Raw genomic sequence first — 17,167 nt, 5'->3', positions numbered from 1 at the left:
TTCTCTGCTCTTCTCTGCAAAAAAGTACCTGAGACAGAAGAAATTCAACACATGTTGCTACCCGAAAAGAAACTCAGGATGTTTGTTCTGCATCGAAATTACTGACAACAATTCGTAAATCAATTGCTGCCAGCTAATCAAACTGCCCAAGGCTTGAGCATGTGAAGATCTCTAAGTGTGTAAGTATGGTGCATCTTTTCCCCAAGCAGCAAAAAGATTGCACACAGCAGAGCAGGGCCCTTGTGTCCTTGTTACACATCCTGCCATTGCCACATTGTCCCTCTTACATGAGGTGGGTTCGCTGGCTCATGTCCAGTCTTTATCTGGTGTGAGCTCTAACCCTCAGAAACTGAAGCCAACGCTGGCTGAAAAGAAGCAAAGTCCAGCTAGAACAAAGGTACATGTGGGTTTTTTGCAGAGTCCCCAACTGTTTAAACCTGCCTGTATTGTTGGTGTAGGGTCTACCACAAGATATCTTTGAGTAAAATTCTGGTCTTGGAGAAGTGACAGACTTTGTCAGCTTTTCAGGGATAATATTTCACCTTTGTTGTATATGACTGAAAATAGCAACTAAAGGTAGTATATTGCATTGCTTATATCAATATTTTCATGTGTGGACAGAATGTTGAATGGCATCTTGTTTTCTTTTAGCATGACTTTGGATTGACTGCTCAATACCAGTCTTTTTTCAGAAAAGAATGGTGTTGCTTTCCACAAGGCTTTGGTTGCTCGTGTGTTCTCTTTTGATGGACAATTTTGAACTTTGTTAGCCAGATGCTGAAAACATCATGTGGCTTGCATACCCATACGTGTGGATTTGTGGATGTATACACATGCACATACAATATCTCCTTCTCCATACATCACTGGGACACGTTGCTAGAACTGAAATAATACTAATACCTTTTTCATTTTGACTTTATGTGGGGACACAGAGTTCAATACATATTAATGAAACAACAAAAACTGTCCTTACGTAATTAATAAGGTTGATTTATTTTTTTCAGTCTTATTGGATGAGTGGGGAATCAGAATAAGGAAGCAAGATGGGCACAAATACTATCAGCAGATATTTGGTCTGTTGCTGAGAAAAAGGCTCAAATTCTTCCTTCATTTGGTGCTCATTTTTCTGCTCAAATTTGTTTTGTGTTAAACTCAACCTATGGTTTAAGCACAGGCACCAGGCTTTAATTAATTAGAGCCCTTTTGTTGCCAATGATCTCAGTAAAAAAATATTGTAGGCAATAAATGGTGTATGTCTTTTCATACTTACATTTTCTTTCTATATCCTTGGTCTCCTTGCCAGGACAAATACATAGCATACTTGTCAGTATTCATTCAGATTATTTTTTTATTCAAATCCAGATTTCATTGGCTGGCCTATAAATTAACTCAACCCAAAGGGATATGAAATCCTTTAGAATTTGAAATGTTGCATTTTGAATTTTCAAAACAAATTTAAAAAAATCAAAACATTTCCATGACCATGTGTCCTGGGTTCAGCAGCAGCAGTTACTTTTCTCCTTCTTAGTAGTTGGTGCAGCGCTGTGTTTTTGATTTTCGGCCTGGGGACAGTACTGATAAAGCCGATGTTTTCAGTTGCTGGTCAGAATGTTTACCCTGACCAAGGACTCTGTGAGTCTCATGCTCTGCCAGGGAGGAGGAGAAGCCGCGAAGAAGCAGGGACAGGACACCTGACTCAAACTAGCCAAAGAGGTATTCCATACCACAGCACATCATGCCCAGTGATGTAACTGGGAGTTATGCGGAAGGGCACGCTCTGCTTGGTTGGGCTCGTTTTCGGCAGGTGGTATCGTATTCTCTTCCCTTGTTATTTCATTTATCATTATTATTATTGGTGATAGCAGTAGTGGTTTGTGTTATACCTTAGTTATTGGACTGTTCTTATCTCAACCAGTGGGTGTGTGATATAATCAATCTGCCAGGCCTCCCCATATTTATACTTCAGCCATCGTCCTCCATACGAAAGAGGCTTTAACCGCTTGGCTTGTTTAATTGCAGCACATGTTTCACACTCATGAATAACCTGGGCAATAGTGTCCATTGTTAAGTCCACCCCTCGATCACAGGACCATCTATATGTTGCATGTCTGCCCACAGTTCAATTGTAAGCCCTCTCTATCATGTGACCCGGAAGAAGAATGATTTTAAATGGGGCCCTGAGCAACAGCAAGCCTTTGAGCAAATTAACCGAGAGATAGTTCATGCAGTAGCCCTTGGACCAGTTCGGACTGGGCCAGATGTAAAAAATGTACTGTACACCGCAGCTGGGGAGAATGGTCCTACCTGGAGCCTCTGGCAGAAAGCTCCAGGGGAGACTTGAGGTCGACCCCTCGGCTTTTGGAGTAGGGGATACAAAGGATCTGAGGCCAGCTATACCCCAACTGAGAAAGAGATACTGGCAGCCTATGAAGGGGTTCGAGCTGCTTCGGAAGTGATTGGCACTGAAGCACAGCTCCTCCTGGCACCCTGGTCGCCCGCGCTGGGCTGGATGTTCAAAGGCAGGGTCTCCTCTACACATCATGCAACTGATGCTACATGGAGTAAATGGGCTGCACTAATTACACAATGAGCTCGAATAGGAAATCCCAGTTGTCCAGGAATTCTAGAATTTATCATGGACTGGCCAGAGGGCAAAGATTTTGGAATGTCACCAGAGGAGGAGGTGATGCGTGCTGAAGAGGCCCCACCATATAATAAACTGTCAGAAAGTGAAAAGCAGTATGCCTTGTTTACTGATGGGTCCTGCCATATTGTGGGAAAGCATCGGAGGTGGAAGGCAGCCTACAAGGCTGCTGGGGAGGGACTCTTCATCAGGGACTGTAGTGACAGGACAAGGGGTAACGGGCTCAAACTTAAACAGGGGAAGTTTAGATTGGATCTAAGGAAGAAATTCTTTACTGAGAGGGTGGTGAGGCACTGGAATGGGTTGCCCAGGGAGGTTGTGAATGCTCCATCCTTGGCAGTGTTCAAGGCCAGGTTGGATGAGGCCTTGGGTGGCATGGTTTAGTGTGGGGTGTCCCTGCCCATGGCAGGGGGGTTGGAACTAGATGATCTCAAGGTCCTTTCCAACCCTAACTATTCTATGATTCTATGATTCTATGTATGGAGTCCTCAACGACAAGTTGCAGAAACTGCTGAAGGAGAGGGTGAATCGAGTCAGTTTGCCGAGGTGAAAGCCATCCAGCTGGCCCTGGACATTGCTGAGCGAGAAAAGTGGCCAGTACTTTATACTGACTCATGGATGGTGGCAAATGCCCTGTGGGGGTGGTTGCAGCAACGGAAGCAGAGCAATTGGCAACGCAGAGGTAAACCCATCTGGGCTGCTGCACTGTGGCAAGATATCGCTGCACGGGTGCAGAACCTGGTGGTGAAGGTACGCCATGTAGATGCTCATGTACCCGAGAGTTGGGCCACTGAGGAACACCAGAACAACCAACAAGTAGATAAAGCTGCTAAGATTGAAGTGGCTCAGGCGAACTTAGATTGGCAACATAAAGGTGAATTATTTTTGGCCCAGTGGGCCCATGACACTTCAGGCCATCAGGGAAGAGATGCAACATACAGATGGTCCTGTGATGGAGGGTTGGACTTAACAATGGACACTATTGCCCAGGTTATTCATGAGTGTGAAACATGTGCTGCAATTAAACAAGCCAAGCGGTTAAAGCCTCTTTCGTATGGAGGACGATGGCTGAAGTATAAATATGGGGAGGCCTGGCAGATTGATTATATCACACACCCACTTGTTGAGATAAGAACAATCCAATAACTAAGGTATAACACAAACCACTACTGCTATCACCAATAATAATAATGATAAATGAAATAACAAGGGAAGAGAATACGATACCACCTGCCGAAAACGAGCCCAACCAAGCAGAGCGTGCCCTTCCGCATAACTCCCAGTTACATCACTGGGCATGACGTGCTGTGGTATGGAATACCTCTTTGGCTAGTTTGGGTCAGGTGTCCTGTCCCTGCTTCTTCGCGGCTTCCCCTCCTCCCTGGCAAAGCATGAGACTCACAGAGTCCTTGGTCAGGGTAAACATTCTGACCAGCAACTGAAAACATCGGTTTTATCAGTACTGTCCCCAGGCCGAAAATCAAAAACACAGCGCTGCACCAACTACTAAGAAGGAGAAAAAGTGACTGCTGCTGCTGAACCCATGACACCATGTGAATTGCCAGTTTTGGCCTGCGCTGGACAAAACTTCTAAAATGTCCAAATTTTACCTGCAAAAAGAAAAATGCAATTTAATTGTCCCTTCTGTCAACCACAGAATGGTTTGGGTTGGAAGGGAATTTAAAGATCATCTAGTTCCAACCCCCCTGCCACAGGCAGGGACACCTTCCACTAAGCCAGGTTGCTCAAAGCCCTGTCCCACCTGTCCTTGAGCACTGTTAAGGATGAGGCAGCCACAACTTCTCTGGGTAGCCTGTGCCGGGGCCTCACCACTCTCACAGGGAAGAATTTTCTCCTTAAACTACAATTTGGAAATTAATTTCTCATATCTTCACAGAAAAACTTAGGAGTTTTGCTAAATAGTGAAAATATAAAACTCTGATACTCATAGAAAGCAGCCCTTGTTGCCTATGTGTATTTCATGAAGGCGGTATCACTAAGAAACATTTATTCTTTCCAGTGCTGTCACATTTCAGAAAGGTGTTGGCTTTTTTCTAACCTTTGCAAGAAAACAGGTATTTTAGGATGGTATAACAAAGTGAGAAAGTTGTTCTGGAATTGACAATCTGATTACATCATCTCAAAGAGAATGCACAGATAAGTGGGAATTCTGTCAAATGTTACACTAAAAGTGTAACAACCCCTTGCAACCCAGTTTAGAATTGCTAGCAAGAAGTAAACCAGGTGATGGCTGCATGTTTCTGTGGTTTTCCAAATTCTATAGACATATTCTGCCAGTAAGTGTTTCAAACTGTTTCAGCCTGTTGTTTTTCTTTCTGCCCCTCTGTAATTCTTTTAATTGTTTGGGCACTTTGACACAAGAATTCACCAATTAAGAAACAAGCAGAAAGACTTTCATTTAAAACTATCACATTTATTCAAGTCATTGAAAAGCAGGAAATTACTGTTGCTGTCCAAAAAGCAGCTGTGTGTATACAGTGACATTTTACTTAATGATTCAAATTATAGCATAAATATACATTGTATTACTTGTTATTTTCATTTGTATTACAATACTGCCTTCAGCATAGATGTCAGCTGTAAGAACTGAGGCTTTATACAAGAGCAGTAAGAAAACCAGACCTCAAAGACATTAAGAAACCCAGATCTCAAAGACATTAAGAAACATTAGCTGTCTTTTAGAATCTGATGTCAAAAGAGCTTTACCATAGAATCATTGAATGGTTATGTTTTAAAAGGACCTTAAGATCATCTAGTTCCACCCCCACTGGCATGGGCAGGGATGCCTCACACTAAATCTACTTTTTGAATCCCATCATGAGACATAGAATGGTTTGGGTTGGAAGAGACCTTAAAGATCGTCTAGTTTCAACCCTCCCAGACATGCTGGTCTGCTTCTCACTTGGTATAACTCTATGTTGTTATTTAATATCAAGATGAAAAATTTAGTGTTTTAGGAATAATTGATGTTAAACTTGCAAGAAAAGATGAATATCTCCACAACAAAAACAATCACACTCAGTTGAAGTAATGGGTCCATTATAAAGGAGATGCACAAGTTATTTAAGGATATAAAGGATATACCCTTCTTGCCTCCCAAATAACATCCACTGACATTTCTGACATGTAGGTGATGTCCTCTAAGCTTAGCAATTTCACCCAAAAGGTTAGCATAGTCTCTAGTCACTGGGCTGCAGAGATGCTAGATCTCTGTATGGGAAATCTTGCTCAAATCTCTCCTAGCTAGAGATGTGCTGTGATAACCCCTCCAATATATTAAGCTGTTGCAATCTCCACCACAGGTGAAACTACTAAAGCAGCTCCTGCAGCAAGGAGCCTTGGTTTGTTTAAATGGATGGCCAGCACCTAAGAATTGTGAAACAATTAATTACCTTGGAAAAAAAACCCTGCAGCTGGACTGGTTGTGCTTTTTAATTAATTTTTTTCTTTCATTTTGAAAAAAAGCAGTACTGGTTATATTTAATATAAGGTGATAAATAAAAATTATTAAATTAATGACTCCTTGAAATGAAAATTTAAGATAGACGCATGCTGGAAGGCTGACTCAAGCGTAGAAATTCACTAGTTGATTTAAGGACATCTTCCTTATTTTTAAAAGCTGAGGTGTTTTCTGCTTCAGTTCTGTAAGCTTTCAAACTTTTTTGGCTACATATTCTAAATGCAGCAGAAATCTCTTGCGTATTTTTTAATCTGGAAAGCTCAAAGATGTTACTTGTAGTTAATTTTCCAGCAAAGAGAAACTCAATCAAGTGAAGGAAAATTGCGCCAATTTTATTCAGTCCATCAGCACTGATAATACCCTTGTAGAGAACCATCTGCATTGCTGAGATAGTATTTATGTACAACTACATGTAAATCAAACCATTTTTTCCTGAATTGCTATTTGGGGAGATTTATGCTTTTTAAGTGTATTGTAATTTATTTTTTGTTGTTTGAGGAGAGACAAGATAAGGACTGGTCTATAATATTGGAAAACAAGAAGGGTTTCTTTTAAAATGCTTAGTTAGTTGGAGATTCAGTGTACCTGTGAAAACAATCTGAATTATCATGTCTTGAAGATGGGAAAAGAAATGATTAAGTGACTCTATTTCTATGCAGATTTGGGCTACGTAATTAAATACGTACTTACAGTCAAAAGCAAAAATGAAATTGCTTCCTCAGTTCAGAGAAAAGTAATAGGAAAGAATATAAAATGATATGAGTAAAGAAATAAATGGTAGCAATAAATGGCCGCTCAACAGGGTGTTTTGCAATGAGAGAAGGTCAAGCTAACTTGATCTTTTATTCTATTTTTAGTTTTTCTGAGGCTGTAGGTTAAGCTGAAAAAGAGAATGCAATAAACCTAAACTTAAATAACACATTTGAAGTGAGTCTTAGTTGAAATGTATATTAAGAAATATAATTCATTATCTGGCACATATTAAATAAGTTGAGCTGGTTAACTATCTGGCTTGAGAGGCTAGCTTAACCAATAATAACAGAAGTTCCTAGTAGAGACACTTCTAGGTTGCTTCTAGATCTACTGCTCTTTCATGTTGCTATCAGTGACCTAGAAGGAAACAAGAAATCTCTTCATCAGGGACTATAGTGATAGGACAAGGGGTAATAGATTCAAACTAAAACAGGAAAAATTCAGGTTAGATATAAGGAAGAAGTTCTTTACTGTGAAGGTGGTGAGGCACTGGAACGGGTTGCCCAAGAAAGTTGTGAATGCTCCATCCCTGGCAGTGTTCAAGGCCAGGTTGGACACAACCTTGGGTGACATTGTCTATCATGGGGTGCCCCTGCCCGTGACAGGGGGTTGGGACTAGATGATCTTAAGGTTCTTTCCAACCCTAACTATTCCATGGTTCTATGATGACCAATTGCAAATCAATACATATGGAGAGATAAATAGATAGATATGGAGATATCCTATGTCAAAGCATGTACCATGGTCTCACACACATATAATAGAATGAGGCAGTAGCACGTGGTGAAGAAGCGACACCACTGACTTTGAACGTATCCAGTTTGGGTTCTTTCTGGGACAGATGCTAACATGTTGGACTGGGTCTAGTGGAGGCCACCAAACTGGATGGTGGCTGGAGATGGGATTAATATGGAGATTCTGAGGAGGCTGGGTCATGCAGGTGGAGGGGGGTGGGCAGCAAAAGCCAAGGACATGCATAGAAAAGAGAAGGCTCCAGGAAGACCTTAGAGCAGCTTCCAGTGCCTAAAAGGGTAGACAAGAAAGCTGGAGAGGGGCTTTTTACAAGGGCCTGTAGGGACAGGACAAGAGGGAATGGCTTTCAACTGGCAGAGGGGAGATTTAGATTAGATATTAGGAAGAAGTTCTTCACTGTGAGGGTGGTGAGGCACTGGCACTGGTTGCCCTGAGAAGCTGTGGCTGCCCCATCCCTGGAAGTGTTCAAGGCCAGGTTGGACAAGGCTTTGAGCAACTTGGTCTAGTGGAAGGTGTTCCTGCCCATGGCAGGTAGGTTGGAACTGGATGGTCTTTAAGGTCCCTTCCAATCCAAACCAGTCTTTGAGTCTATGACAGATCTTACAGCTGACAGCAGAAGGCTGAACCAGAGGCCTCCTGAGGCCCCTTCCAGTCTCAGTTATTTGGTGATTTGTGTTTGGCCCTAACACAACCTCTGTGACTGTGTGGTTTCAGTCCTTGTGTTTACTCTCCTTATTCACCATAGTTCAGAAGAACTAAGAGCATCAGTAAAATGCTGGCAAATGGTTTTATAGAGAAAGTACATATTCTCTTAATGCGGCGAATATGATGTACTAGTCTTATAAAGCTACAAATTGTTCAATGACCTCATCTATAAGAAACTAAGTGGTTTATGAAGCATTATTTAGCAGACACAGGCATAGTGCAGTCTGGGACTAGAAGCTGAAACTAGTCAAACTTGATTGTATATAAGGTGCACTTTTTACAAATGGAGATCATTGATCATTATTCTTACTGCCTATGGGTGCAATGCCACGTTTCTTTTGATTTTTATCTATCTGTTCTTTGGTTTTAAAGCAGTAGATCTGCTTCTGTTCCCAGACCTCTTGGTGGCTGAGCATGTTTATATCAAATTAAATCTAATGTGAAGTATTGCTTTAAGTTAAACTGGAAGTTAAACTAAAGTAGTACAGTCTTCTGCATTGCATATATGTAAACCTCCCTCCTTCACTGAGTGGCAAAAGGATTTTGCTGTCATGTTCTTGTGCTCAGGGAGTCTTTGGAGCTCCCTAAAGAGTTTTTTACATTATCAGCTGGAGAGGTGCAGTTTTGTCGAACCCAGGAATCCAGATGGAAAGAGCAGGGAACAACGGTTCAATAAATTATGAATAAATGAACATTTGCCTAAATTACCGAAAATGCAGCTAATGAAACTAAGATGCCTTCTGTCAGGGAGTGGGTCTGAATGTGTTCTGTCTTTTAAGAAGGCTGTGTTTGGTTTTTGAAATGTGTAAACACTACCGGCTTTTCTGAGAAGCTGGGCTCTCAGGACTGCTGTCCTTCATATTGTCCTTCTGTTCTGTGGTGCCCAGCAGGACCATCCTGCAACCTCACCCCACTATCCCTGTTCTTTATCTCCCTTATTTTTAATTCTTACTCCCTTTTGATTTATATAAAGTTACAGTGTATTTTTTAAGTAGAAACCCAGTAACGAAAGGTGGGATTAGGTGGGGAGAAAACTTTTATCCTAGTTTCCCCTGCTTATTAAAATCGCTGAGTTAACAACGTTTTGTGATCAGTTATTAACTGGGCATTCCCCTATGATAGAGTATAGACATGCGTCTGGCTGGCTGTATGCTTGTCTGAAAGCTTCTTTGAATACATGTGATTAATTTGGCTGCTCTCATATGGTTGCTTTTTTTCTGGATCATTTGATATATTGTGTAAACTGCTTACTAAGGTACCGTGTATTCTGAAGCTTGTGTTGTTTCATGGAGAGCCCTGGCAGTTCCACTGAATTTATAGCCCTGATTTCCAGATGAATGCTGAGGCTTGTTTCAATTGTAATTCAACATGCTGCCTACGTCGCTCTGGTTAGAGTATACGACAGGGAAACTGTTTATGTTGTGGAATTACTTTCTGACATTGATGAATAAGGAAATTATTCCACTAAACCTGAAAAAAACAGTGCATGCTGCAAGAAATTCAGCGAACTAACCGGGATGAGGGTAAACTTCCAGATCAGCCAAAGTATGGAAGTCTTTCCAAGGATTTGTGTCATCCAAAGGCAATTGTGTGGTGCTCTGCAAAGACTCCTACGGGACAGTCGCACTTGAAATTACTGCAGATTAGCCTATCATCAAGTCATCAGGATACTGCTATTTGAATAAACACAGCTGTTGTTTTCCAAGAAATATGGCAAAGAGCAGCAAGGAAAAAAGGGACAATTAGTGTAGCTAAATGCCAAGAAACTCAAGCTGGTTTAGTTCTATTTATGAGAGTTTGGATTTCTGGAAAGCCCTTTTGCAACACTGTTCTTAAATGGAAAACAGAAAAATAACCTACCTATCCTATATCAGAGTCTCATTCATGATTTTGTAAATTGCATATGGGAATAATTTCCTGTTGTGGTTATTTTTAATTTTAATTATTTTACTTTCTAAAATATTTCTGGTTTTCCTATTTCTGTGCACCTCTGTTCTATATTTTAACCAAAAAAAAGGAACATTAATGGCAAAATACTTGATTGCAGTTTGCTTCTCTCACTATCATCTTTTATGTCTTCTGGCTCGTTCTGAGTTGAGCTCAGACTTGTGAGAGAATTTACCACTGGATTATTATATTCATAGAATCATAGAATCATAGAATAGTTAGGGTTGGAAAGGACCTTAAGATCATCTAGTTCCAACCCCCCTGCCATGGGCAGGGACACCCCACACTAAACCATGCCACCCAAGGCCTCATCCAACCTGGCCTTGAACACCGCCAAGGATGGAGCATTCACAACCTCCCTGGGCAAACCATTCCAGTGCCTCACCACCCTCTCAGTAAAGAATTTCTTCCTTATATCCAATCTAAACTTCCCCTGTTTAAGTTTGAACCCGTTACCCCTTGTCCTGTCACTACAGTCTCTGATGAAGAGTCCCTCCCCAGCATCCTTGTAGGCGCCCTTCAGATACTGGAAGGCTGCTATGAGGTCTCCACACAGCCTTCTCTTCTCCAGGCTGAAGAGCCCCAACTTTCTCAGCCTGTCTCCATACGGGAGGTGCTCCAGTCCCCTGATCATCCTCGTGGCCCTCCTCTGGACTTGTTCCAACAGTTCCATGTCCTTTTTATGTTGAGGACACCAGAACTGCACACAATACTCCAAGTGAGGTCTCACGAGAGCAGAGTAGAGGGGCAGGATCACTTCCTTCGACCTGCTGGTCACGCTCCTCTTGATGCAGCCCAGGATACGGTTGGCTTTCTGGGCTGCGAGCGCACACTGAAGCCGGCTCATGTTCATTTTCTCATTGACCAACACCCCCAAGTCCTTCTCTGCAGGGCTCCTCTGAATCTCTTCTCTGCCCAACCTATAGCTGTGCCTGGGATTGCTCCAACCCAGGTGTAGGGCCTTGCACTTGGCATGGTTAAACTTCATCAGGTTGGCATCAGCCCACCTCAGAAGCATGTCAAGCTCTCTCTGGATGGCATCCCTTCCCTCCAGTGTATCAACCGAACCACACAGCTTGGTGTCATCGGCAGACTTGCTGAGGGCACACTCAATCCCACTGTCCATGTCACCAACAAAGATGTTGAACAAGACCGGTCCCAACACCAATCCCTGAGGGACAGCACTTGTTAACGGTCTCCAGCCGGACATCGAGCCATTGACCACAACTCTTTGCGTGCGGCCATCCAGCCAGTTCTTTATCCACCGAGTGGTCCACCCATCAAATTGATGTCTCTCCAATTTAGAGACAAGGATGTCATGTGGGACAGTGTCAAAGGCTTTTCACAAGTCCAGGTAGATGACGTCAACTGCTCTGCCCCTGTCCATCAGCTCCGTAGCCCCATCATAGAAGGCCACCCAATTGGTCAGGCAGGATTTCCCCTTAGTGAAGCCATGCTGGCTGTCACCAACCACCTCCTTGTTTTTCATGTGCCTTAGCGTGCCTTCCAGGAGAATCTGCTCCAAGAGTTTGCCAGGCACAGAGGTGAGACTGCCTGGTCTGTAATTCCCTGGGTCATCCATTTTCCCCTTCTTGAAAATGGGGGTTATATTTCCCTTCTTCCAGTCATCGGGAACTTCACCTGACTGCCATGATTTTTCAAATATGATGGCCAGTGGCTTAGCAACTTCATTTGCCAGCTCCTTCAGGACCTGCGGATGGATTCCATGTCAGGTCCCATGGCCTCGTGTACGTTTAGGTTTTTAAGATGGTCTTGAACCAGATCCTCTCCTACAGTGGGCCTAGAATTGTCATAAAATCTTAGAATAGTTTGGGTTGGAAAAGACCTTTAAGACCCTTGAGTCCAGCTGTTAACCCAGCACTGCCACTAAACCATGTTCCTAATGTCACTGACATGCATCACAGCAGTTTAATCTGTTTAGTCCTCAATTCCCCAGAATATGGAGGCCATATTGTGTTTTCTCATGAATAACCAGCAGCAGTACAGATGTCCGTCACACCCTGGGCTGTGCATGCATGAATGTTCCTAAGGCTGTGGAGAAATCGGTAAAGCCGCCTAGTCTGAATTTCCCATCTTCTGATCTTGTGCCAAGGAGAGTTGAGCCAGGAAAAAATCTCAGAAACCAGAAGCAAGTATGTGTATAAAATCAGTTTGTGAGTCTTATGAGTTAGGCCTAAGCATAAAGGTACAATAGAAAAGAAATGCATTAGACAGTAATAAAGAGAAACTTGTTTACTTTGGAAAACAAGTCTCTCCAGAATTCTTTGTTCTTGATGATGTAAAGATCCAAAGAAAAATTAAATAGGACATTTCTTAAAAAAAAAAAAAAAAATTCCCCAGATCACACTTCCATAGCACTTCACTCCAAAAATTCTGCAACCTCTATGAAAAATGTAGTTAAAGGCTTCTTTAAGTTTTGGCTTCTACAGGATATTATCCCCGTATTTTTGTCAGTGTAGCAGGTAGACCAATAAAGCACTTGTCTTGAACATGGAAATTTACAGTACTAGTCTTTTCCTGACTGTCTTGAGGAACCACTCTGCTATGGCTCACGTAGGCTTCTTGAAGTCCAGAGTTTTTACATCAAGGGCCTTGGTTTCCTCTTGGTAGTTCAAAACATGTGCTACTAAGCATCAAATTTTGTCCCACAGGAAAGCTGGCTCTTCCTCAGCACTCCAGCTTTGAAGCATGATGCATTTCTTTGTACCTAATACTTTACACAGCCTTTAGGCTAGAGAAGCTCTGCCCTAATATTTTGCAAATGTCATGATAGCCAGTAATAGTGCGTACAGCTACGTCCAGAATGCAGGTGATCTTTGATGGGCTCTCCTCTGGATAGGTTCAGAGACATGAGATGATAGTGGGGAAAGAGGTTAATTTTGAAAACAGAGGAAATAGAAGAGTTTCGGTGTGACTAAAGGAAGACTAAAAGAAGAAGTGGAAAGAATGATTGCATAATATGGACAGTGGTGGTCTCACAACAAGATATCAACATAGACTATCAGACAAAATCTGGGCAACTGAGACAAGTTAATTTCCTCCGAGTAACTGTGAGGCACCTCATCTCATACATTTAGCACCCTGTTTACACCCCCTTTTGGCAATGTACAGAGAGCCATTTCCTTAGTAGTGACAGCATTTTATATCCAAACTGGAAATCATCCTGATATTTCTGTTCATTATGGGAAAAATAATGCAAAACTGTAAAGATGCTTGACATCAGCATTTTTCTCCTTCTGTCCTGGTCTCTGAATAAGAGCGGTGTTGTCCTTGTCCCATGTTGTTCAGAAACAAGGTTTTGCTGTTTCCAGGGCTGCGCTGTCCCCACAAGTGAAATTCTGCGTTTTGTTTCTCGTCTGTAAAGAATTCCTGCTTTGAACAACTTATACAAGTAAATATTGACAATATCCTGATGACATGTTCCAAACCCTGAATAAGAGCGGTGTTGTCCTTGTCTCATGTTGTTCAGAAACAAGGTATTAGAAAAGAGACCTGAGAAGTTACTTGCAATAACAAGTGTCAGAATAGTCACTGTGACAGGAGAAGTGTAACAGGCTTCTAAAATCACTTAGCAAAGATCTAGGCTGGCTATCGAAACCCATGGTAAAATTCCCTTGGGAGGCTGAGTTAGTTATACCACCTAAGGGCTTTTGGAAGATATGACCCGAAAGGTAAACAGAATTTAGGTTTTTATAATATTTAAAAACTGAAGTCTGAAAAGCATTGCTTATTTGTTGGCATAACAAGGTTTAGCTGTTTGTGGCTTTGCCATAGACTACAGTTCAATGTTCAACTTGCTAAAGTTAATAAAAATAATCTTTTGAGTCACAGTTATGTTCTAGTCCTGCATGTACTGTAAAGAAGAGGAATTGAATTATTTTCCTTGGACATTACTCAATTACCTTCCACTGAATAGTCTATCTCTTGCTTCTCCTTTTAAGCTTATTAATACAAATTTCTAACTTCTTCATTCCAGCTAATGTCAGAAAGTGCAGAATAAAATTAGCATGTGTATTTGGGTCCAGAGAGTCTGGCAAACTATATTGAAAGTAAGAATAGGAAATCTGATAAAATGAATCATTCATCCTCTGCTGCAGCCGCAAGTAGCATCTTTGTTACCTGTTCATTTGTATCACTTCAGGTGTAATGTCATACACTGTCTGGAGAGAAGTCCCATCCATGAAATTAAATGGAAATACCAGTGAAATCTTTTCGTATATCTTTTCTGTGTTGTGGAACCACACTTTGATGTTGGTCCACATTTCTGTATCTTAATAACATCAGGAACAAGAGTTTGTAAATATTGTTGAATGACTGGAAGAATGAAGAATATGAAGGTTAATAAATCAATTTATTGAAAATGGGAAACCTGATAAATTCCAGAGTTAGTAAATACAAGCACAGGGTACCTCTGATTTACTTTTTGTGTGGAGTTATCAAGTGAGAGCTGCTAGTAAAGGTAATTTTATTTGGCATAAGTATTTTTAAATTGGATATGATGTAATATTCCTGCTGAATACCACTGTGGGATCAACTGTTTGGAGGCAGCTCCTTATATTTTGGTGTTTTAGCACATATCTTACATGTTGAGATACTACATGGCTGCTCAGGCGTGGCAGTGGAAATACTGCAGCCTTTTTTGCCAGCCTACTTGTGCTCTGTCTCCTGCCAGTGCTTATGGTGGTTGTTGCGTCTCTGCTGCTGCAGGAATTTATGGTGACATAGTACAGTGGTCAGCCCTGGAGTGCTAGGCACGTGATGTTCAGCAGCATGGGTAGCCTGTGAGCGTCTGGAGGTCCGTTACAACTTTTTCTGACCATCACAGTCTTGTAGGAATGGGATGCATATGATATTCTTCCAGCCTTCAATTTCCCTACTATCTGATACTTGACTGTGCACAGGAGTATGTCTTTATCTGAACCTGTGTGGGAAGGATCTGTGCTTCACACTTATGCGCTTTAGACCATCTAATCTAACATGGAGCCTGTGAGTCCTAATATAAACAGTAAAATAAAGAGCAATAACATCACCCTAAAAGAGGTAAGAATAAAAAATGTGGTTTGAAATATTTTTGAAAACAAGTGTGGTGTACACTGAGGTAGAGGGAGGCAATTTTGTGAGTCTAGGCTCCAACAGTAATGATGTGATTTAGATTAATTGCAGTGTTTTATTGCTTAGAATTGAAAACAGCATTTTTATAGGCTAGACAGCAGGTGCAGAATATCTCAAAAGCAAAGATCCAGTTTTTCTGAATGCTTATGAAGTAATAAAAATGAGAAAGGAAAACAAGACAAAATTCACTACGCAAAGTGATTTTGGTTTTGGATTTTTCCTTTCTTTTTCTTAAATAGGATGTTTTATTGTCCCCCTCATCTTACTTGAAGCATTCACTGGTCTCTAGGGAGTATATTTTTATCATGATTCGCTATGCACCCTGAAGATTTAGATTCAGGCTTGATCTTTGTATAATATGCCATTTCAAAGCATTCAGTTGTGCAGATGATATTTATTAGGGCTGTAGAGTGCCTAATTGTAAAGGCAAGTGCTGAGCACCATGATGCAGCATTAACACAGAGCAATTGCTCCAGAGAAATGTGTGATGGGTCCTGTTTATCATTAGCCTGCACAGCAGTATTGAGGCATGGTATTGAGACGAATGTTTTTCTACCTTCAAAATAAAATGAGAAATTATGAATGAGGCACTTAGATGTGTGGCAGCTGCCCTCTTGGAAGTTTATCATTATTAGTTCACAGTGACAACACTCAGCTTTCTACTAAAAGTTGCTGTTTGTTAATTCTGTACGTGTGTAGGTGTAGAAGTCTATCATGGATATGCTTTACGCTGCTCAGCAGTGAAAGTGCTTTCTTCGTAATTTAGCCAATAATTGTTCACCCCATATCAGGGGGGCTGGAACTAGATGATCTTTAAGGTCTCTTCTAACCCAAACCATTCTATGATTCTATGTTATTAAATGCTGAAAGGTACATATTTACAGTCTCTTTCTTTGGATAACTATAAGTTTGTGGTGCTATTTAATCTGAAACAGCATTTTGGTTAGTCAAAGGCAAAGAAAACATAAGCTGATGGAGTGCTGTGACAAGTTGTAGGTTCCCCATATGCTTGGCTTGAAAGAATATGGCTTGATCAGTATATGCCTCTAAGATCCCTTCAGGGAATATATTTAGAAATACATACCATATGAGAACAGGATATGGGGTTTTGCTTGCAGAGATCTTCTGGAATAGACTGAGGAAAGCAGGGAAAACTCTGGGCTGTGCTATTGGTGGAGGCCTGATGGAGGTCAGCCTTTCCAGGGTCACTCTTCATCTGTGACATTCAGAATTGCCACATGTTACCCAAGTTGACTGGTTTTCTTTCTTCCTGAAGAAGTTTTCATTTTGTTTCAATAAACAAAACAGCAAATGCTTCTCGTTGATCAGGAATTTGCATTTGGAAATGCAGATCCATCAGCAGTAACAAAGGGAAAAATCATCTGGGCTTTATTTTGGCAGCAGAAACTAAGAGAGATCTAAACAAGCCTAAATAAAAACAAATATTTGTTATTTTAAATAACAACTTGATTTGGGTGTTTTGTTTATTTTTTTTGAAAGCTAACTAACCAATTAGCTTCTTTTATTTTTCTTGCTATTAATTTCCGTGTTGTCTTTATATATTGGATAAGGAGAAAAAACACTTATTTTGGAGGCAGGAATTAGTCTGGAAGACCCATGCAGGAGTATTAAGAATGACTGGCTCAGCTGAGATGTTTAGGTCTTTTTGTGCCTGGTCATGCAACTGACTGCTGAGCGGGCAGCTGCCTGTACTGTGCTTTAGCTACCATGGCAGCTCTTTCTGTGGA

Source organism: Psittacula echo, assembly GCF_963264785.1.
Source record: "Psittacula echo genome assembly, chromosome: 6".
Lineage (NCBI taxonomy): Eukaryota > Metazoa > Chordata > Aves > Psittaciformes > Psittacidae > Psittacula > Psittacula echo.
The sequence above is the reverse complement of the archived record's forward strand: the minus strand, read 5'-3'. Positions refer to the sequence as shown.